At 38.3% G+C, this 24976-nt stretch overlaps 1 protein-coding gene across 18 annotated transcripts in view; it reads left to right on the forward strand.

Moving 5' to 3' along the window:
• ERC2 (ELKS/RAB6-interacting/CAST family member 2) overlaps positions 1-24976 on the forward strand; it is a 741540-nt gene that overhangs the window by 321996 nt on the left and 394568 nt on the right. The window lies entirely within an intron of this gene.

A 24976-nucleotide genomic window follows, 5' to 3' on the forward strand; every position in this document is an offset into this window, starting at 1 on the left:
CAGTTTTGAAGAAAGAAAAGAGGGGAAAGTTAATAATACAGCAGTATTTCTTACAATGCTGAAGTAGAGAACAATGTTCACAGGACATAGCTGGAAGTGCAAAGTGGTGTTTGGGTGACAGAAACTGGAATGTGATTAAAAACACTATCATATATGAGATACAATTGATTTGAACACATTGATATGAGTAAAAAGATCTCTTAATGTGAACATTTATATTCAAAAGAAAATGGAAATAATTATGAAACTTAATGTATGTTTAGTTTGAAAGGGTTATTAAATGATGACTAAGGGTCAAAACAGATGGCCCTTTTGTGCTGCCATCTGGGCAGTTTCAGAGCATGGCGTTTATACACCACATGTCCTGAAGCTCCCCTGGCCATTTACAAGTGGGCGGCTTCAAGGTGCTCTGGTGGCATGGCGTTTATATGCTGCATGCTGGCAGCATGCCTTAAAGCCAGCTTCCGGCTGTGGAGGGGTGGGAAAAGCTGGATTTTGCTGGTTGAAATGAAGAGGCTCTTTGGTTGTCAATTTTTGGCCAGGTTGAAGGTGGGTTGGGGCTGTGGCGTGTGGTTGTCGTGGGCCTGATCTGTCTTTGGAAGGGGCAGCTTCAAGCCACCCCTTCAGGGTCATCTGTTTTGCCCCTAAATGAATAATAAAATACTATTTTGAGGTTATTGTTTGTCTGTATTAACAGAAGTGTTCTGTCCCACCCTTGAGATTATAAACTGCTCAAGGTCCACAAGACATTAATTGAAATGCTTATCTTAAGATTACACATGAAGCCTGATTTTGGCAGACTGAAAAAGTATCAGACATTGATCAAGATAAAGGACTTCTCTTTATTTTTGTTAGCTTAAATTAGGTACATGTAGCTCCAGAGGGGACAGAGTCCTTTTCCCCACTCCTCCTGGACCCACTGCAGACTATTCCAGCACCCCCAGCCCCAAGCAGAAAATGGAAGTGACTGGAAGCCCTCTCCTTCCCCTTGTAATGAAAGCTCTTGCTAAAGTTGTGGTGGCCTCTACCTTGCTTTAGAGGAGAATTGCAACTCATGGAGGCTTTGGGATTCCCCCCCCCTTTTTTTTTGAGCGAGGTAATAAATAAAATAGACTTAATGGCCCAGGGTCATATTAAACCCATGGATCATATGATTACCCCCTGTGTTCATATGTCTAGTACCTGTCCTGTGGATTAGTAACTACAGTAGTACTAAAATCACTGATTTCTCTGCTTGTGATTGTCTAGGTATTGTAAAGAAGGCAAACAAGGTACCAGCAACAGTAGCAGCAACAGTGGAATAAATATAACATTTTATAGAAGATGGTCAAGATGCCAAATTCTTTTTTCATTGGCAATTTCTCCTTCTTTCCTTTGCCTCTCTCCATCAGTATTATCACTGGAATGGGGTCAGGGGAGGCTTAAGTCCCTCATATGTCTAGGTGAGGGATGGGGAACTGACATCTTTCTATAATGTTCTGGCCAAACTGGATACCAAGACTGCTATAGAGCTCAGCCTCCATAGGCATTATCAATCAGAAATGTACTAAATGATCACATGCGCATAAAACAAATATTAAGACAGCCATTGTACTTGAATCCTCCTAGGAATAATAAAGGCTGCCTACAATCTAGCCTCTGCAGTCTTACTGGAGACCAAGCTATACTGAACATATGGAGGGGATTTCTCTAAGTATGCATTGTACTTGTAAGAGTCTTGTTATACAATTATGTTTGAATGATAATGGATGGGAAAAATAATTTGCTCTCCTAATGCAAATATCCAAAATTATTAGCAGCTGTCCTGCCAAAGCTGACCCCTGATAACAGTGCCAGGATCCATACTTTCACATTTTCCTCAGATTTTTCAAGTTGCCTTCCAGATTAAAAAGAAAACAAATGGAAAAGGGGAATAACAAAAATACAGAAGCTCATAAACTGGTACAATATTCCCAGATTGCCATGAGTTCTTATAACTGTTTGATCCTTTGACAGGAAGAACAAGGGGGAGGCATTCTCATCCGGAAAGGCCAAAGCAGAGTCCCCCCCCCCCTTTCTAAACTCTCAGATGTTATTCAGTAAGAGAGAAATTTATCTGAGCCCACTGCATCCATAACAGCATTTGAAAATATGCACAAAATGAGTCTCCCACCCCACTTCTCACACTAAGGTTTTCTTCTACTTCCTTCAGGAAGCCTCTCCAGTGACTGCCAAATGTGACAATTTCATTTGATATTGTGCACCAGGAGCCTTAAAGAGAAACAACATAGTTCTGCAAGGGCAAGGTTGCCAGGCTGAATATGGGACAGGGTTCCCATACCCTCAAAACTTAGCATATTCTGGATAAGAAATACATATCATAAAGTTTCATCAGGAACAACTATGTCTCCTGTGGCTATTTTGTGCTTGATGGAGAGTATTATTACTTTCTTATATCCCGCCTTTCTCCCAACATAGGGACTCAAAGAGTAGGCAGTGAGGAGGCAGGTTCATTAGCAAGTTGTCCATCTCCCTTCCTGTAACTGATGCACAGCATCAATGGTCATGGCATCTCTGTATCCAAAAGGTTCAGACTGCCACTTGATGATCAGCTCATCTCCAGAGCCTGAGACCTTTCTTCCAAGGTGTAGCACAGTAACAGGCAAATGGCCAGATACTTCAAAGGTGCTGCAGGGCAGGAAACGGTAGAGTTAGGCGGTGGGCAGAAAGATTGAAAAATAAAGTTTAACATCCTTTATTTTAACTTATAGAAAAAGAAGACAAAGAATGTTTGCAGAACCTTTAAAAATCTGAGAAAGAACTTTTTTTCTAGAGTTTCCACAAGGTTGTTCATAAAGAAAATATGTTCTTTGGAAAAATTAATGAGGGAGGGATACTCTGTTGTACTATATGGCTTTAGTGAAGATGTTGCTGAAATGATCCATGCACTTTTGTTACTGCTTTATAATTCACAATTGGTACCTCCCATGGTTTCTGTTACCTTGAAGCTTCTTTTTTACGTCTCATTTCCAAGATATGAGTGCTTCCATTGTGAGTTTCTTGGTTATGAAAATCTTCTAGCTACTCTAATACATTTTAACAACAGAACTTCATATGAGAGTATTCTTATCTGCTTAGAGGTTCTGCTACTGTGTACTCTTGTGGGATTGGTGAAGAGACTCTTGTTTAAACTTATAGGCGGGTTACAGACCGCCCTCAAGCGGCCGTTCTCCCGCCGCCGCCATTCGCTGCAGAGGGAAGCCCTAGCGGCCACACTGCGAGGCTTCCTGGCGCAGCGAAAAAGAAGTGCCAAAATGGCGCTCCTTTTCAAAACACGGAAGTGGCGCCGCGAGGGGCGAAGTGCGCCCTCGCGGCATCACTTCTGCCGCGACATGTCTAGACGCTATGTGTCCAAGACGTCAAAATGGCGGCGCCCATGTGGATGGGCGCCGCCATTTACGACATGCTCCGCGCGTGTTGGAGCCAGGCCCAGTTAGGAAAGGGCAACTCTTCCTAACCCTAACACGCCCCTTCCAAACCCTAGCACGCACAGAGTGCGTTGTAAGTGGCGGTTTGTAACCCGCCATAGAGTATTTCAAAATGGTTTTTCGATATTTCCTGCTATAAACCATCCTTTCTGAAAGAAAGTGGTTGAATGCTTACATTTTGGAGAGGGATGACAATATCAGTAACTTTACAAATTCATTGATTCACTATTTCCCAAAGACTCAAATATGCATTTTATGATCTACATTTAGTAGTGTTTTAAATTACTTCACATTTTAAAATGCTAGCAAAAGTTTCATTTTATATGGTTTTTGTGTTCTTGGGAAGTTTCATGAAGTGCAGCTCAAAGCTGAATATTTAAATTCACATAATCTAGTTTTTTCTCACTCTGACAATGAGGAACTATATTTCCTTCATTCTTGCATATTTTACAACTTGTCCTTAGGACTTGTTATCGCAAGAAGCTGTTGAAAGAATTTAGCATGGATGAAATAAGAATTAGAAAGGCATGTAAAAAAAAAAAAGAAAATCACTACTGCATTGCTAAGTAGGAAGTAAGAAGATTATTTTGGATACAAAAAAAAAAAAAAAAAATCTTTAGATTTTGGGCCAAAAGCTGAATATTTTACTTGCTTAGGCTAGAGGGAGAGGATTAGGGAGAAGGGAGAGATTAACCTGTATTTGCCACTCTCAGATACTTGTAATAGTATCCATCATAAAGAGACAAGGTACAGGGAGGTGGCCTGAAGATCACTGATCTTCCCTCTAGCTATAATGCAACAATTAATATGTCATATTATACATTTATATTTTCACTGAAATGTGAAAGGTGGACAGAAACTTGGTAAAGTTATTGATATTGTTAAACAGTATCAAAATGGTTTTTTTTTAAATCTAAGGCCATGAGGTGGAATATATTGGAAAACAGATCTGCAAATGAAGTCTTCTTCATGTACTTTTTAGATTATGCGTATGAAAATATGTTCTGATACCTAATATAAGAAATAGATCATTAATGAGCTGAATTATATAAAAGACTTCATTTTCAAGGTGTACAATATAGTGTCCTTGTATTCAGGTGAATATTTATTTCCTATAATATTTTTCTCAGGAAACAGATAATGGTAGAACCTTTCACAGTGCTTTTCACAGTGCCAAGTCAATGCAATAATTTACTGTACATATCTCATAGGGGAAAGACAGAAATTTGAATGAATGGATATTTTAGTTTCAACCTGATACTTTCGCTTCAACCTGAGAACTGGAGCTGAAATTTATGCAGAGCAGGGCAAAAATGGGAGATACATTTCTTAGGTGAGCTCATAAGCCATGTCTCTAACTAATTTGATATGACTGGATAAGGAGAGCAAATTTGTTCAACTGTCAGTGCAGGCCCTACATGGATACCTGACTGATCACATGATTCCTTGCACTACAGAGGGTGTTTACTCCAGTTCCCACAGTTCCAACAACCACCTTAGTTCTTGTACAAGGAGAGAAGTACTATATAAATAAAACATATACAGATAGAAATAGTTCCTATAATTAATAAGGTGAGGTCCTTGTATCTAACGAGAAAGCTTCCAAGGGAATCAAGTGGGACAAACATATGTTCCTTCTTCATTTGCACATACTTAAACCTAATGAGACAGAAACTACTCTAGTTCAAACTAACATTTGTCAACAAATGTGGAAAACAAAGGAATAGCCGATAGGTTGGAAATGCTCAATATGCATTCCAGTTCCCAAGAAAAGGACATGGGGATTGCAGTAACCTCAGGACCATTGCATTTATCTCCCATGCAAACAAAGTGATGCTCAAAATTCTGCAACAAAGACTTGTACCATATATAGAGCAAGAAAGGTCCAATCTGGATTCAGGAAAGGAAGAGGCACTAGGGATCATATTGCAAAACTGGAGTGTTTGGATACTGGAGCGCACCAAAGAATTTCGGATGAAAAGCAGCCTGTGCTTTATAAACCATAGAAAAGCATTTGTGTGGCTCATGAAAAACTATGGTTTGCTCTTAAAGCAATGGGTATGCCACAAGCTTTGATTGTCCTAATGTGTAACTAGTACTCAGGTCAAGTGGTTACTGTTGGGAAAAAATAAAGAGAAATGGAATGATTCCAATTGGCAAGGGGGTCAGGCAAGGCTGCATTTTATCACCCTGTCTGTTTAACATGTACCCTGAACATATCATATGTAAAGCAAGATTAGACTTGGAGGAAGGAATATTAACAATATAAGATATCCAGATGACAACAAACTACTAGCAGAAAATAACAGACACTTGGAACGATATCCTGAAGTTTAATAAAGTTAACATTGTCCATGCTATGCTATTTCCAGTTTCTATGTATGATTGTGGAAGCTGGACAGTGAAGAAACCTGATAGGAAGAAAACCAACTCATTTGAAATGTAGTACTGGAGAAGGTTTCTATGGATACTGTGGGCTGCTGAAAGGACCAGTAAATACCAGTAGGTCCTAAAGCAAATCAAGCCTGAGCTCTTCCTAGATGGCAAGATATTTGGACATATGAGAATACATGACTCTCTATAAAAGATAATAATATTAAGGTGGAAGGCAGTAGGAAAAGAGGAGGACCACATTACACGTGGATAGACTAAATCAAGGAAGTCACAGGGATGGATCAGATGAGCACAAAAAAACAGCCCAAGTTTGCTTCAGTTGCAAGCGGGTCAGGACTGTGCTGACTGCACAGTCCACTCCCAAAGAAGGCCTTGGCTGCAGGACCTAACCCAAAAAACTTCTTTTTGCTTTGGTCCAAAGGACCGAAGCATAACTTCTGCACAGCTTTGGGCCACTTTGGAGGCATGTGTTGTTGGAATGCCATGCCTCCAAAATGGCCAGAAGCCATTTCATTTGTCTCATCTGTTCCAGGCCCAGACCTGAATCTGCAAGACCTGAGCAGGGCTGTTGAAGACAGAATAATAATAATAATAATAATAATAATAATAATAATAATATAATTTATTTATGTTCCACCTTTTCCCGAAGAAATCAAAGTGAGTTACAACAGCAGTAAACAATAAAAAACATAGAATTAAAAATCTGCAATTAAGAAGAAGAACCATCCCCCTATCCCAACCCTCCCTTCAGTAAAAACATTAAGGGGAAAAAGGAATTAAACAGCAAATAAATTAAAAATAACAATGAAAATGTACTAAAATATACTGAAAATTTCAGATAGAGTTGAAACTAGAAAAGGTATCATCTTCTAGGGGGGAACAGGGCCAGAGGGGGAGGTTAGTCTAGAAGGCGAATCTGGAAAGGCCTGCTGGAAGAGATCCATCTTAACGGCCTTTTTAAAGGCTTCTAGGGTGGTAATATGATGTATCTCATCTGGCAGGTCGTTCCATAGCCTAGGAGAGGCAGATGAAAAGGTCCTCTGGGTTACTGCATCCAGTTTGGTCTTCTTGGGCTTCAACAGATTCTTCCCAGAGGACCTAAGTGGGCAGGGTGGAAGAAGGCGCTCCTTCAAGTAATCTGGACCCAGGCCATGTAGGGCTTTAAAGGTAATAACGAACACCTTGTACCTTGCCCGGAAACTAATTGGCAGCCAATGAAGAGATTTTAGAACAGATGTTATGTGGTTGGTCCTGGATGAGCCTGCGACCAACTTGGCTGCCAAGTTTTGTACTAATTGAAGTTTCCACAAGGGTAGCCCCATGTAGAGTGCATTGCAGAAATCAAGTCAAGAGGTTACCAGCGCATGTACTCCTGTTTCTAGGTCACCCAGCTCATGCTCACCTGTCAACCTATGGTGACCCCATTAATTTCATAGCGTTTTCTTAAGCAAGGAATACTCTTCTGAAATATTGCCTACAGCACCTGGTATTCCTTGGCAGTCTCCCATCCAGATGCCAATCAGGTCTGTTTCTGCTTAGCTTTTAAGATTAGACAGGATCTGGTTCTTTTGGGGTATTTAGGCTGTCATCCATATGGTCTCCATAAGTAGAAGTTGACGGCAGTTAACAACAACAGAAATAAGGTACTGGTTCATTTAAGGTAGCTGGTAGCGCTTGAACCGATTTAGTAATTAACCCAAATCAAAACATTCTCAGTTCTTTCTAGGTTACCTGGGCAATTTCACCTTGGTCCCCAATCATTATACAGTCGGTCCTTCTTATACACGGATTCAAGCATACACGGTTTGAAAATGTTCAAAAAAAGTATACATTTCAATTATCAACCCTTGATTTTCCATTTTTTAAAAGGGACACCATTTTGCTATGTCATTATATTCAATGGGACTTGAGCATACACAGATTTTGTTATACACGGGGGATCTTGGAACCAAACCCCAGCGTATAACAAGGCTCCACTGTAGAACTGTTAGAAGCTCAATCACCCATTTCTACACTATCTTCAGTTATTCAGAAACATAGCTATGTTAGCTGGGAATATCAGTATGCAGAGGGATCTTGTAGCATCTTTGAAACTAACTGAGCAAAGAATTTGTAGCATTAGCTCTCATAGGCTAAGTCTACAAAAATTTATGCTGCAACTTCTTTCACTCAATGTCAACATGCATACTTGTTGTTGCTGTTGCATACATTCAAGTCATTTCCGATTCATGACAACATATTTTCAGGTATATTAAACATCCAAGGCCATATTGTAGAAATAAAGCAGTTTGACACCATTGAGTTGACATGACTCTGTCCTAAAGAATCCTGGGATTTGTAGGTTGGTGAGGCCCCAGATCCTTGACAGGCCAGGCTGAATACCTCACCAAATTACAAATCCCAGGATTTCTCAGGATGGAGCCATGACAGTTAAAGTGATGATAAACTGCTTTATTTCTGTAGTGTGAAAGAGCTGAGGATCGTGTGCCTCAGGACTACAATTTGAGACCAGCCTCAGACTGATAAGCTGTTTCACCATTAATTCTTCAGAGTAAGGTGAAATAAAAGTTATTTGGCAAGGTTCCATAGGCCCCTTTTTATTGATGTTGTTCTCTTCACACATATATATAATTAATTGTTCTGTACATAACATGCTATTTCACATGTTCACCTTGAAGTTCAATGCACTTGGCACATCATTTCCCAAGTTTTTTTTTTACCCCTTCCAATTTTTACCCCTTCCAATTGGCCATTAAAATACTGCTCTGCTGCTGTTGCCTCTGAATCATTTGAAAATTTACTTTCTTTCAAATTCTTTTAAAGATCTGGAAACAGGAAATAGTCAAATGAAGCAAGATCTCCACTTCTTCAAAATATCCATCATCTTGTCAGCCTTTTGAACTGGTGCATTGCCCTCCAAAAAGAGAACACCTTTCTGTTGCTTTTCCTGCCATTTTTCCTTCAATGGTATTTTTTTTTAATCTTCACAGCAAGTTAGAATAGCATTCTGCATTAACTCTTTGGCCCTTCTGATGCTTTCAGCAGATACATAAGTATTTCCTTTGGAGTTTTCTTCTGCAGGAACAAGAAACATCATGATAGTCCAGAGTTTAGCACTTGAAAGTTCCACACTTTTTGTTACTGTGGTTCTATCAGTGATCTGAAACCCCCCTCCCCCCAAAAAAAATTTAGAGCTACCATCCTGCAAACTGCCAATTTAAATTCAAAAGAACACCTTTTCAAACTACAGTGACAAAATTATGCTCAGAGTTTGGAAAGTGGATTAGTCCAAGAACTTTTCAGTCACCCTCATCTCTAGTAAACTATGGGTGGCATGCTTATGAACATCCAGCATTTACTCCTACTTGAATGTTAGTTTACAAAGACTTGGTGGAAACCCTCTACTACAGTCATGCACCTAAAACAGCGGTTTTATTGTCATTTTGATCTCTTATGGGATTCTGTTACTACTGGCCTTAAATGATATTGAAGATAGAAAACAGCAGAATTGGCCTGCATACACAAAACTGGATATTAACAGAATAATTGGCTCTCCCTTTATATGCAGAAGGTAAAGAGAAACCATGAGTAGACCAGGTTTTTTTTAAAGATCGGTTTCTTTTTAATGAGTCCCAACTAGAACATTTGTAGTAAGGGCACAGTTGCTAATCATGTTGAATGACCTCAGTTGTTTTATGCACAGCTGCAAAGCCCTGTAAGGAGATGGGTGTCAGAGCTTTCCTTTGTTGTAGCGGGAAGGTGCTGCTTATTAGCAACCTCAATTTGTTCCAAAGCTGAGCAGAAGTTTGTAGACTCAACAGCCCTGGCCTTACTTGCTAATGGTGGGGAGGCAAGAGAGACACCCTGTAAATCTTAGTTTATGGGAAAGTATCCTGCAGGTATGTGGGAGCCATCAGAATTACTAGATATAAGAAAGAAAACCTCTCCACTAACCTAACTTTCTGTGTATGCCTTAGGGGTGTAAAGAAAATTTACAAATGCCCTCATCATCAGTGATAAAAGGTGTCTCAGCATAGAGCAAAAACCTTTTTTAAAAAATCAACCACTACAAGGTTTTTGCATTTTGCAACTTTTTGCAAACATTTGTTTTGTGCAAAAACATTGGGTTTTGTGCAAAAACATTTCCATGCAGAAAGCGGTGTATCTTGCACAGAACCTTTTATTAACAAAAAAGTAAAACATGCAGATAAATAATATAGATATATATCTATTTAACTTTATAAATGCATACACTTGAAAAAGAAAATTTTGTATAAAAGTCACAAAATGTAAAAAATCTAAAAATAAAAAAGACTCAGATACTCTTACCATCAGGGAGAAATCTTTTGAAAGTATTCATTCATGCATGCAGTAATAGAAAATGTCTATTATATCCCTAGTGTTTTGATGCTTGATTATTTTCATTGTCATCCGAGTGAAATTGGGGTATTTTGTCAATCTTTACTGCAGGATTTGCTACAGGATCTAAGGGTCTCCTGGGAAAGTACTAGCTGTAAGTTCCCAATAACACAAGGCTTGCTTCTGATAGGGTAGAATAACAGCAGTACTGTTACCTCCCTGATGTTTTAAATTTCCCACAGTGCTCCAGGTGTGTATGTTCCAGCTGTTTACTGTATTACTAGGTCAAAACCACCTGAGAATTGGCAGCTGGACCCAATGCAGAACAGTGGTCAACATTTGCATGCTCTTGCTAGCTGCCTGGAAATGTTTAGTGCTGATGCTGGGTCTGTCTGAACTTACCTCCCCCCACTGCTTTTTAATTCATTTGTTCTTTCACTGGACCAAGAAGTTCAGCAATACCTCACTTGTATTGGCACTCACTAACATCAAACTTAAAGATAATATAGAGCCTGAAATCAATCTGAAAAGCTTAAGAAATAGAAGAAGGGCTGTAGTGCACTTTTCACAAGTTGCATAGGATTGGGGACTTTCTGAAAAGGGAAGGCTATAGTACTTGTTCAGAGCAGAATGGTACATGAGTGTAAGCAGCCCAGTTCTGTTATTTTTAGAATAAACAGTAAAATGTGGGTTATAGAGTCCCAATTTTGGGGAAAATTGAATATAAAATTAATATTTATATAAATGTTTTAATCTGGTTAATTTTTTGGTTGGTTGATATCATTTTAACTGCTGTATTTTGTCAATTTTTAATGATATCTCTTAATTTATTGTAAGCCATTTGAGTACTGAACTGGGGAAAAGGCAGGAAATAAATAATTCAATAAATCTAATTTTTATTTGCTTTACTTACTGTTGTAGGGTTTTGATATGTGCCTGTCACAACAACATTTCAGGCTGTGTGACTGCAGAAGTAGCTCTCTCTGAAATGTGTGAAGACAATTTCACACAGAGAAAACAAAGAGATTAAAATAAAAGAAAGCACCATGCCCAAATAGCTATATAGCTGTTTCTGATGTTTTTTAAAAATAAATAAATCACCTTTTGCAAAATAGTGCAAGAATGTGCACCTGCGATGGCTCTGGGGACTATTTTAGTTTGGCATTAGATAAGGGTATGTATGTGTGTTTTAGCTAATTGAAAGGACATGTTAAATATTTTTGTACAAAATAAGTTATCAGGCATCTGGACATTCTCAGTGATGATCTATTTGTCTTATGCTTGGGACTGAAAAAGATTGCTCTCAGCTTTAGAGAGGGCTATATTTCCATGGGAAAAAATGGTCTTTGATCAGTGTAAGTGATCAGTTCTTGAGAATCTCTGACATAAAGCTCTTTGAACATCTAGCCAAGCCGTTCAGCTTCCTTTCTTTTTCATGGGTGAAGATGATTTGCTGTATATGAGTCATCCTCAAATCCATATTGTTTTCTTTCTTTTTTTTGTTTTAAAAAAATGCATGAATACCTCCTGCTGAACATATGGCTTAGCAACTGACACCTACTTCATTGTGTTCCACTGGTATGTGTATACAGGGGGGATGTATACATATTCTAAGGTAGCTTTTCCATAGTACATAAGCAACAAAATTACTTCTTCCCCAGCTGTTGCTTTGCTCATCACCCATCAATGAAACACTCTGTACTAATGTTATTTGTTGATTTCCCTTTTTAAAAATAGATTGCTGATATAACATCTGCTTATTTTTATGTTGAAAAAAAACACTAATGTTTTCCCTCCCTTTATTCTCTTGCTATCTCCCTCCTTTTTTCTTTCTTTTCTTTTCTTTCTTTTTGATTGTGGTTTACTTTCCAAATGGCTGCTTTCACCCCTGCTCCAACCAGCTTGACTTTCAGGTCAGTACCTTTGGTATCTTATTCTCTCACACCACTCATGTAACCAAGACTGCTCGATCTTTAAATGCTATTTGCATTTAATTATTTGGTCCTACATCCCTAATTTGTTTTTGGGTTTGTTTTGTTTGCTTGTCCTTTGTTTGAGTTGGAAGACATGTCTTACTCTTCACTTATTAGTCCAGATGAGAGAACACCTTTGTTTTGAATGGAAACAGGAAACTACATCAGTATGAGCTGACCATTGTGAATTGCCAGTCAAGCTAATAAGATGGAATAGAAAATTCCTGGATAAATCTTGAGCAAATTTCACTGTTTCAAAATATTAAATGGTTAATGATATCCCAGATGCTCATGTCTTTGGTCTATTTTCTATATGGGTTGTTAAGGATATTTTAATCCATGCTTCTTCTTCTAGCATATTGTTTCCAAAGTAGAAGAGCCAGCAGAGCTGTGGAGCCCCCCCCCCCCCCAAAAAAAAAAAAATAAGAGAACAGAAAAATGTCAAAGTTTCTATCTTCCTAAGTTTCAATTTCCTGCGGGAAAGAATTTAAAATTGGATTATGAAATGCTTTCTTCTAGAATGATACATAAAATGTTGAAGACAAGGTATAAATATATTTATGCTCCCCACATTATTTCTAAAAACAGTGTGACAGGGACAGGTTTATATAAGATGCTTTAAAGTGAGGACATCTAAATTGAAGTTCCCATTCTGATATAGCTGGTGGATTAATCATCAACTTTTAGCCCAGTCTACCTCATGTTGTGAGGATAAAATGGGAAGTAAGTTCATGTATGCAGTTTGAGCTCCCGGGAGGAAAGGTAGGGTTAATAAATAAGACATTAATTCACAAGATTGCAAGTGTTGGAGACCCTATCAAGTCAGGATTGTTGTCAGTATAGATAAGTAGTTCTTTATCTTTACTGGGTTACAGATCCTATTGAGAAGCTGACAAAAACTATGGACATACCAGGACACAATTTTCAAAGTAACAGGAAAGAAACTTGGGGGTGGGGATGTTTTTTGTTCTTGGATCATTGACCAGGAGATAAGGAGATCTAGAATTTTAAGGAAAATTATCTGTATTTTTTATTTATTGCAAGATGACTGTCAGCCGTCAGTTTGTTTCAGCCACAAAAAAGGCAGATGTATCATTTCCAGGAGGGATAAGGAAACTTGTATAGTTAAATAGCTAGAATGATGGTATAAATGCAAAATGTAAGAAGATGCTAAAATGTGTAGCAGAAGGAATTATGGTTGTGCTTTGTAAATATATTAGAGAACTTAAGAGCACAAAGACCTTTGTAAGCTAAATTGCTGCCAACAGTGTATGTTAATTTAGACACAACAAATAAAGTTTCTAGATGTTTTAAATTTTGGAATAGTTTCTTGGGAAAAGTTGCTGTGGCATTTTGGTAAGGTAAAGGTGATTTTGCTGCAGGGATAAGTGTTTCCATTGTGATGGGGTTTACACATTCCTTGGACCAATTCGGGAAGTACATATTCAGGACACCACAAAAGGCAATCTAGGCTTCGTTTTGAATGGAGGAAAGAGATTTCCTTCCTATGTGGGAATCTTTTTCATTAAAGTTTTCTGAAATTAACAAGTGTTTTCCGGTACTGTTCTTAAATCTGAACTGACTTACAGAAAAAGATCTAAATACGAGTCATCCATGATTGCATTGTGCAAAGCATATTGTAATTTTCATATGTTTTAGCCTAAATCTAACTGCTAGTCCTGCCTAAATCACATCTGTTGAATCAGTGAAAACCTGCTTAAGGCAACAGTTAGTAAAGCTCCATTTATTCAATCTAGTTAGTATTAGCAATAAGTTTTATTATGAATTGCACAAAACATAATAAAATACATATTTTATAAGCACTTAGGGTCAACTAAGTGATAACAGAGAGAGAAGACATAAAGAAAGAGTGCATCCAAAGTAGTCTTGTGTGTGGATAATGATTAATAATCATTTCCTAGCAACTCCTTTTGGGCGTATTTTCTGAAGAATCATAGGATTGTTACAGTAGAAGATTTCTAGTTCCACCCCCAGTTTAATGCCAGATTTCTAATGTGAAATGCAGTTACAGCAAAGATGGGCAGGTTCCAGGGTTGGGGTGGGCACTGAATACAATGAATACCTCTGAATACACTGAGGCTTTTTCCTATACTTTACACACTGCTGAAATTGCCAGGAGGGTCCCTGCAGACTTTGTTTTAAATAGATATCATGCTCTCTTTTTTGCTTCTCCTACAAATTCTGCAGCAGTGCCAGGGATTACACATTGCCTGTTGGCTTCATGTTGCTCATCCCTCAGTTACACCGTTACTGGCAGGGTATCCAGACTCATTTTGAATTACTCCAGTTAAGGAGGAATGAACAAATCTGCTCCATTTTTTTTATTGACAGCCTTTCAGATATTTGAAGAGTGATAAGTTATATTTTCCATGCTAAACATGCTTGGATCTTCCCAGTATTCCTCATAGGACTTGGTTTCTACACTGATCACCATCTTGTTTGCCCTTCTATGGACATTCTCCAATTTGTTGATATGATTCACACAACTCACATTAGCAAGCCCCATCAATCAATTTTACAACTTTGGACTGTAGATATAAATCCTCATTTCCCTTCTCTTCACAAGTGAGGAGTAGGCGCTCCTCCAAATTTACTGTTTTGATTGTGTATTTCTGCATGCCATGGGGTTGGACTGGATGGCCCCTGTGGTTTCTTCCAACTATGTGATTCTGTTCTCTTCTATGCTATTCTTCTTATCCATATGAGAAAATATTTCTTGCTTTAAATTAAGAAAGCTTGTATGGTTGTGCAAAATATGCTTCACATAATGGCTTTTTTTTTCTTTTTTGACTGGATTTTGAAGGATTTGAAATGGCACCTGGGTTGTCTGTATCTTTTTTGCTGGGTGTGTTAGCATTGCTTCTAAAAGTGGGAAAATGCTAGGCTTGTGCAAATTATGGAAATCTTGACCACTCTTCTGTAATGCTCACTGTCTTACTCTCACTTGGAGGGAAGCAATCTTGTGGGGTTTGACAAGACAAGCATCATACTGAAACAGCCTAAATTGGTGTCAACAGGAAATTTAGCTAGTATTTTCCATGTCTCTGTTCTGAATTCAGTTTCTCATCAGGGGAACATATCGTCCCCATTCTGTGCTTCTTTTCTCTCTCTCTCAAATTCTGTACCAAGATTGCATGATTAACAGCAACAAATGGTATAGAAAGATACAACATTATAGAATATGTATGTCAACTTCATAGTAAGAAATAGAGTTAACTACCATAAGTTAGTTTGTAGTTATCCAACATACAGTATACATATGTGATTATTGTGTGCTACTCCAGGATAGGATGTTTTGCAAGTCTTTTTCTGAGCTTGTTCTATTCCTCCATCAGTCTGCTGTTTTTTACCTGGAGCAGCTGACTTCCATTGTCAGAAGGAACTAGAAAAAAGCATGTTTTCACAAATCACCCAGGTTTTGTAATCTTTGTAGTGATAGAAAAGAATATGATTTTCCATCTGTTTCCCAGGAGTATAATTTTACTTATCTAATGTTTTTATTTTCTGGCGGGGTTCCAGGTATTGGATGGGCTTAGGGGCACATTTATTTGACTTAGAGTTTTATAATAATTTCAAATCTGCCTTTGTATGATTGCAAAAGTCTTGATGTCTCTCAATATAACTTAAGAGAAAACTGAGCTCTATATATACCCAGTGCCTATTGTCATCAGATACTCACTTGGAAACAGCTTGTGTATGTTGTCTTCTTTCCTAGTGGAATTAGCTGTTATTAACTAGTCACTAATAGTCAGGTTATTCAGGGTTTTATCAGTTACAAAGGATAACAATAGGTTCTTGAAGCACTTTAAGACTGAAGTGTTCAGTATATTCTTAGCTAAATTATATGATGTATTTGTTTTTAGTAATGAACATTGCCTCTAACATGTCATGATATATCTAAGAAGAAGAATGTTTAATATAAATTAGTATAAATTTATAATAAATTAGTTTAAAGATTCTAAGAATGACAGTTTTATACTTCAGCATTTTTAGCTGTTGTGAGAAACATTTTTTTATATGTAGGAAGAACGTGTAACACCTTTGGGACTAAATGAAAGAAAGAGGTTTGCAGCATGAGCTTTTGTAGAATAAATAGTGATACTGGCAATAGCCATAATGGTTCACATAATTTAATGAGTCTATCTTGTAAAGTTCAGCTGTGTTACAAATTTATTTACTCCACAAGTTGCTTTCCAACTGGGAATATTACTTGAGATTCTGTGTAAATGTGCTCAGGAATCAGTGAATCTGATCCTCTAGGACAGTGCTACTCAAAGTTGCTGCAAACTGGTGCCAGTCTGAGAGACATCAGTCTGTGGAGACTCTGAAAATTTAGTTGTAGCTTGTTATGTGTGTGCTTCTGCCACAGTTGCCACCACGTTTCAGCTGTAGAGCTACTGGGACAGACCTACCGAGAGTACGCCGTATATCTCTCTGTCCTGGCAGGCTGAGCACCTCCATCTGCTCAGCAGTTCAGGTCAAGTCCCCATTGCCTTTATTTAACAAGCTCACCATCTGCCAGAAGTACATATATCTTGTATATTCTACCAGGTCAGCCTGAAGGATCCCTCAACCACTACACCTAAAATTCTCACTGCTTATTCATTTATTTCTTTTAAGCCAAACTGATGTCAGGTTGCCAACTCTATAACTATACAGTGTAACATATCAATACTTTTTTGTCCCAATTTTTTTGGAGTGGGAGTGAGGTGGGGAAGGATGGAAGAACCAAGAAAACAAATATACAGAGAGATTTTCATAGGAAATCCACCCGACTAAGATTTTCCCAAGTCTGCAAAGGCTCACACAATTAGAAATGTCGTCTTAACATTTGCATGGAATCACTTTTTTTTATGATATCTGTAATATCTCCTGGAAGTGCAGAAAACAAACTTGTTCCATCCTCTATATGACAAATCTTGAGATATTTCAAGATTTAAAGATAAAATATTTAAATTGTTACATTCATTGTTAAATTATGGTGCCCAGAACTGAACATAATTTTCCAGGTGAGGTCTGATCAAAGAGAAATAAAAGAGGATCAAAGAGGAATAGAGTGGTACTATTCCTTCCCCACAATACTCTAGTGGATGCTGCCTAAAATTGCCTTGACTTTTTGCCCATTTCAGTCACATGGTTAACTCATGTTAAGTTTTACTGTGGGGTGAAGCAGATGGCCATGAAGGAGCAGCCCTTGTGGCTGCACTTGGGCTGTGAGCCAGAAACCAGCAGGAGCAGTTTTTCTCCCCTCCTTTCCCCAGCAGCTTCAGGCCACCTTTGGCGGCCTCAGAGATGCTTCTGGCTGCTCTGGGGCTTGCGTCATCTGGGTGCCTCTCCCCTGAAGCATCTGGAAGCTGCTTCCTTTAACCCATCTGTTTCAAGTCCAAGGCACCTACATCCTTTTCACACTTACATGCATTTGTGCACATGATTTTTCTCTGCTTAAGTTTAGTGCCTTATATTTATCCCTGCTGAATTCATTTTGTTAGTTTTGGACTGCTTCTCCAATGTTACAGTCATCTTGAATCCACTGCAGTATTAGCCCCACCCCCACCAACTTTATATGCAGATTTGGTGAGTATGCTCTCTGTTCCATCATCCTAATTATTTTAAAAGATGCTGAATAAAACTGGGCCCATGCTTCTGTCCAGGATGATGATGATGAACCATTATTTTTCTTTACGCACACACACACACCTAAGAGGAAAAATACAGTAAACAGTAAAATAAGGAGCCCTGGTGGCGCAGTGGTTAAATGCCTATACTGCAGCCATTCACTCAAAACCACAAGGTTGTGAGTTCAAGACCAGCAAAAGGGCCCAAGCTCAACTCATGCTTGCATCCTTCCGAGGTCGCTAAAATGAGTACCCAGACTGTTGGGGGCAAATTAGCTTACTTGCTAATTAGCTTACTTGCTGTTCACCACTATGATCTTTGGAATAGCGGTATATAAATAAAACAAATTATTATTAATTATTATAAGTACTTAAGAGTATTACGCTGGGATGTTTATATAGGTGGGCAGGGTATAGGAGTGTGTTTCAATAGAATAGAAATTGTGAGCTTTACTTCCATGAGCCTGTGTTGGTTAGTCCAACTTTCTATTGGGAAATTAAAACTCAAGGAGATGTGCAAGCCAAGCTCTATGAAAGTTTGAAAAATAAGATTGGAGGGTTTCTGCCATTTTTGTCAGACATGAAGTTGAAGGTTCCAAAGAAAGCTAGAAATGCTAAAAGAAATTCCATTTGCAAAATGAAACATTCATAGGAGGTCACTTGAAGAACTTGGAATAGCTATCATTGTGATAGTCAGCCTTCCATATCCACTGATACTGCATGCATGGATACAACCATCCATGGCTTGAAAATATTTTTAAAAGATAAAGATTCCTAAAATCAAATCTTGATTTTTCAGTTTTCTGTAAGGGGTAGAAACCACTGTATATAATAGGACTTGAACATCCACAGATTTTGGTATCCACAATGGGTCCTGGTACCAAACCCAAGTGGATACCAAAGGCATACTGTACTCCAATTTTAGTAAGAAATTCTGAAATGTGTTAAAACATCTATTAAGAACTGGCAAAGGGGTAGTTGTATTTTGGTACAATAGTCACCTCTTTCATATGGTTACAAGCAAAGCCTTCAAAATGAAAACAATTGCCTATGTTTCAAGCAGTAATGCTATCAAAACATATAATCGGAAAGTCTTTACAAGACAGCTCTGGTTTTAAAATAAATCAAATGAGAAAAGAGCCACTGCTCAGTGGTTTAGCACATGCTCTGCATGCAAAAGGATCTAGTTTCAAACCTTGACAAACCTGAGTAGGCCTGGAAAGAACCTCTGTATGAAATCCTGCTGGGAGCCGCTGCTGCAAAGTGGAAATAATGCTGAGCTAAATGGACTAAGTCTGAAGCAGCTTCCCACGTGTTTATTAACAGCAAGATAGATTTCCTTTGCACTCTAATCCTCACATTATTAATGTATTTATTAAAATATCTATATCCCTTTCTATATCATAGGATCTAGGACAGTTAAATCAATTTAAACAAAGTACTTTAAAATTTAGAACAGTAAAGTTTTTGTGTTATCTCTTTTAATGAATTTTAATGTTGTTAATGTTTAATGTTTTTAACTGTTATCAACTGTTTCATTGTTTTTTAAAATTTTTATAATAATAGCAGTGAATAATTTAAACAAACTAAAAGCACATTAAACAATTTAACAAGTTAAAACATTGTAATAACCATGTGTATCCTAGAAGTGGAGAGAATATTCAAAAGATGGTTGAAAACAATGTTTCTCAGGTGTTGGGAAACCCTAAATGAGAAGAATCCTGGACTGACAAGGATCTTCACAGTTGATGACATATTCTGTGCAAAATTTGCACATGCCCCCTCAAAATAATATTCCTGATAATATTTTCCGATAGTATTTCCAGAATGCTAGTTTATGGACAGCAAATGCTGTTTTCTGCATTAAAAAGGTACAGATTTTATGCAGAATATGTCACAACAAATATTCTTTGAAAACAGTGCAGTTTTGAAGACTTCCTTGCAGTGGGAGGGAAATTGTTGTTGCCTCCTTTGAGAACTAATTTAGTGAAAATTTATATCTCTGGTGCATGCACATATTTGGATGAACTCATTCGGCCCCAAAGGCCAACTGTTACCTTGGCACTGAAATGAACTCAAACACAACATCAATTGGGCCTCCAAGGTGAGGGCTTTACAGAATTAGGGTGCCACAGCAGATAATTCCCTCTCCCATATTGTTGCATAGTGCTAAAAGCATGTATGTATATACTTTTAAAAGTAATAAGCTTAGGCCCCAAAGACTTCACTAAAAAGCCATGTTTTATCTTGGCACCTGAAAGAAAATCAGTGCTGGCACTCACCGGATCTCCAGCATCATAATGGGCCACAGCAGAGGAAACCCTCTCTCCAGTTTCTGTGTGATGTATTCTTTCCATTAATGGGTTACAGAGCAGGGCCCTACTTGCATATCTCTGTCCTCACACAGGTTCATTTAGGGAGATATGCTGCTTCAAGTATCAAGGTCCAAAGCTTGATTCAGACTAGAAGCAAATTGGCAGCTGATGCAATTCCTTTAAGGACCTTGAAGACTTGAGGTTCTTTTGGTTCTCAATAACCCATTTGCATTTTGTGTTGTCCCTGTTTACTCAGAGTATAGCTAGAGTGGAAAATATTGTGGATTTAATTTCGGATTGCTGACTGTGACCTCTGTCATAAGATCCATGTTCTCAATTTCAGTGAACAAGAACAAAGATCCAGATGGGCCAACATACCTAGATTTCAGAACCATGTATTCTGGACTCTTCTGCATCCTCCATTACTTACCAGTAGCCTGGAAACAACAGTAGGCTCAAACATGAAATCTAAAGACAGTAATAATTCTAGCACAGCCCTATTGTGAAAAAACATGTCAGCAAGTATGAGTGTGCCATTATTAGTTAGGGTTATATGGTAGGAAATTCATACATGCTGTGGGCCAATATTCATTTGAATGAACAAGCAGATTGTAAAACGCCCTTTACAAAGTAAGTAGAACTGGCAGGCTCCTCCTCCTCCTCTTCTAAAAACAACCTCATCTTCTGTTGATTCTACTCTGTGTGCTTTTAGGGGTCAGAGAAATTCATCAAAATTGGTAATATTTGTGTAACAGGAGATAAAACCAACTGAAAGAGGAGTTTAGTACTCTTTACTTGGCATTGGTGTACTTTTTCTGCCTTTTAATATAAATGCTTAACAAAGACTTGTTAACTTAATAGAGCAACAAAAAGTTGTTTAAATAGTGTTGGCTGCCACTTGAACAGAAACTTGCAGTCAACCTAAAAGAATTGTATGCATACAATTGCTTCTGGTGGATCCATTTGAGTCACTTCCTCTTTAAAGCAGACAGAAATCTCTGTGTTTTGCGTGCTTAGACACAATTTATAGTGCTATAAAATGGAATAAAGAAGGTGATGCAGATGGCTGATTACAGGTTTTGGTCTCACTCCTTGATGAGTAACAAGTAGTTTTCATACCTGTACCATCGTACATCACATAAAATGAAACTTGATAAGCAGATAAGAATTCTACGCTCAGAATTAAAAATAAAAGACTTTGTAGGAAATGAAAAGAAAGAAAAGGGAAAAAAAAGAAAGAAAAAAGGGAATCTCTTGATTGCACCTGAAGGCTTCCCAGAGCTATATTCTGCATGATGTTATGACAGTCACATGAATTAAAACATTGGCCAAGTAAACTAGTGAACCAGCTTGTTCAGAGTGCTGGCTGTGATTTCACATCAGTTTCCTCAATTGTTGTTTCATCTGTCAGAAGCAAAGTTCCTGCATGGCAGGGGGTTGGACTAGATGGCCCTTGCGGTCTCTTCCAACTCTATGATTCTGTGATTCGAAAGCACAGGGATAGTTATTTTACATTATAGCAGAGGTAGTAAATGAGTGTGAACTATGAGCCACATGCCACTGTGATTCTTTTTATACTTTGCTTAAAATAGGTCTGCTTTTATTTGAAATCAAGCTACATCCTGACAAAAAAGCCACATTTTTACAGCATTGTATTTTTTATTCTTAAATTAATTAAAAACCTGGAATTATTTTATTAAATAATTCCATTGTTATGACTTCCAAAAAAACCCACTTGTTATGATAATAGCATTTTGTGTGTGTGTGTGTGTGTATATTTGTTTTAATTCACTTTAAAAAAATATTTTTGGTTACAATTTTCTTTGTTGATTTATTTTGTGTTAATTGCTATGGAGCAGAACATAGGTAAACTTATTACCCATCATGTAGCCTGAAGACAGTGTTGCATATTTCTGTTATGAAATTGGCAGAGAGATGCAAGGATTTCTGGCATACTTGTAGGTTTTATTAACTGGTGCTCAAAAGTTTCAGATTTTTGTAACTGGCTCTCAGTCCCACTGTAATAATGCTTAATGTGATGAAAAGTGTTGGAAGGAAAGTATTCTTTAGGGGACCATTACAAACTCTGCTTCTTTCTTGTGTAGGAGTCTTTTGCATATCTTCATTTGGGAGAGCATTTCTAAAGAAACAATTTTTAACTTTGCAAGCTGGAGAAATGCTACCTTGGCCACTAAATACTACAGTACTTAGTTTTGGCTAATGTTCTTTAGTTTTTGGCAAGCATAGTGGGGTGCCTAACTGAAGTTAGAAACTTATCATAATACTGTTGTTTGAATTTCAGAGCAAAAGGCATAAAAAGCAGGTAGAAATAAAGAACAGGGAAATTGTCAAAGTGCATGGAAGTCCCTGTTATTCCTCATATGGCCCATATGCACAGGCAGGATACAGGCAAGATCAACCCCATGGTATCCTGCCTGTGGTTCCTGCCCTTGGGCTGGTACAGTAATGGGCAGGTTATCATATGCATGCCATGGAGGCACTGTGGTGTGCCCTTTGAAGGCCTCTGTCATGGCCCATAAGGGCAAAAACAGGGCATCTGGCTTCACCCAATGTCATAGGCTGCAACTGGGCCTTCAGAGGGAATGTGGCAGCAGTGTCAGGTGCCATGCTGTCTACCATCTGTCCTCGTGGAGTTTCTAGGAAACTCAGCCACAAATAGCTGGTTGAGAAAGATTGCACTACAGCCTTTTGAGATGGGGTCAGGCCAGAAATGCTGGATGTATGTCTGGTCTGGCCAATCCCAGCCCAGGGCTATTGGTCTGTGTTGTTTATACAGGATGATGCCAGGATGGGCGGGGTGTGTGTGTGCCCTTTTCTGGCTCTTTTTATACTATATTATTAAATTTATATCCCACTTTTCTTTTCTTTTTTTGCTAAATTCTCACAGAACTGGGAATCAAGACAGATGTAATGGATGAGAACTGTACACATTTTTCAGGCATGATTGTATCACTGATTTGTATAAAGGCAGCAAATATTGGCTGTTTTTTAAAAAAATACTTTTTGGTATTATGCTCATAAAGGAATTTACTTACGCTCTCCTACATTCCACTCAGTTCTCAGAATGGAAAAGAATTTCATTGGTGTTGAGATTCTTCAAAGGACACATTTTGTATTACCTGAGACATGTTGTGAGACAAAGCACACCTTGCCTCACAGATTTGTGTATTTGTGATGTTCACAATGCATTTTGTAGATTTAAAATACACAGAAAACTTGGCAAACATTTTAAAAGGTGAAAGAGCAAAATTTATACAATTGAAACATGTGCATGAACCTCAGGGAAAAGGTATAAATCAGTAAAAATGCATACAAGATGTATCTAAGAACAAAACCTAAACTCTTACAACCTGGTATGAGACAAAATGCAGCTGGAATTTGTAGACACACAAATAAATGTTTTTATATCTTTCGTTCTTTGACTACATGAGGTGAACTAGTGTAGAGCAGAAGGCCTTGAAATGCCAGTACAGTAGGAAATGCAAACTGTGGGTTCCACACTAGGAGAAAAGTAGGATATGGTGGTGCAGTGGCTAAATGCCTGTACTGCAGCTACTCATTCAAAACCATAAGGTTGCAAGCTCAAGACCAGCAAAAGGGCTCAAGCTTGACTCAGGCTTGCATCCTTCTGAGGTCGCTCAAATGAGTACCCAGACTGTTGGGGGCAAATTAGCTTACAGTTGTAAACCGCTTAGACACTGCTTAAATGAAGCTTGTTTGTTTATAATAAAATAGTGTATAATATGTACTAATAACAATCTCAGATCTTGTTGATCCTTTCTAATTGAAATGACACCATCCATGTAGAATGAGGAGGATCCCTTTGATTTGTGGAAAATGCCATCCTTAGCCACTGAAGTAGTCAGAGACATAGAGAAATAGATTTGGGTGTCATCAGCATGCTGATAACACCACTCCTCATGACTCTGGATGATCTCTCCCAGCAGCTTCATGTAAATGTTTTTGTTTTTTTTAATTTAGGTATTTATATCCCTCCCTTCAGCCCTAATGGCTCTCAGGGTGGCTTACAATTATTATTTTTAATAATTATTATTTTATTATTAATTAACATTATTAATTATTTTAATGTTGAACAGCATTGGTGACAGTATCGCGCCTTGAGGGACACCCGATATGAGCTCCCTCTTGGACGAATAACTGTCCCCAAGCAACACCATCTGGACTCTGCCTGAGAGGTAGGAGCTGAACCACTGGAGCGCAGTGCCCCCTATACCTAACTCCCTCAGGTGTTCCAGAAGGATACTGTGGTCAGTGGTATCGAAGGGCACCAGCAGGGTCACACTTCCCCTGTCGATGCCCAGATGGAGATCATCGACTAAGGCTACCATGGCAGTCTCAACTCCATATCCCACCCTGAAGCTGGTTTGAAATGGGTCCAGATAATCGGCTTCATCCAAGATAACCTGGAGCTGGAAGGTGACTGCCCTCTCGATCACTTTGGCCAAGAATGGTAAGAAGGGGACCGATCTGTGGTTATTTCTCTCTAGGGGATCTAGGGAGGGTTTTTTTTTAAAAAGCGGTTTAAGAATTGCCTGCTTTAATTTCGATGGAAATTTTCCCTCCCTAAGGGATGCATTAATTATAATAATAATAAATAAAAATAAAATTTTATTTCTATTTCCCACCTCTCCCTGCAGATTGAGGTGGGATCACAACAGTATCAACAATACAAAATGCACAATAGAATAAAAACAGTATTATTTAACAATTATAGCTTGTAATAATGTTTTTGTTGCATCCCCTCCCTGGAGGGTCAACCATGACGGGCAAGGATCGAGGGGGCATGTCGT

The sequence above is a fragment of the Sceloporus occidentalis genome, unplaced genomic scaffold (assembly GCF_023333645.1).
Source record: "Sceloporus occidentalis isolate IW3139 unplaced genomic scaffold, rSceOcc1.0.p SCAF_1, whole genome shotgun sequence".
Taxonomy (NCBI): Eukaryota; Metazoa; Chordata; class Lepidosauria; order Squamata; family Phrynosomatidae; genus Sceloporus; species Sceloporus occidentalis.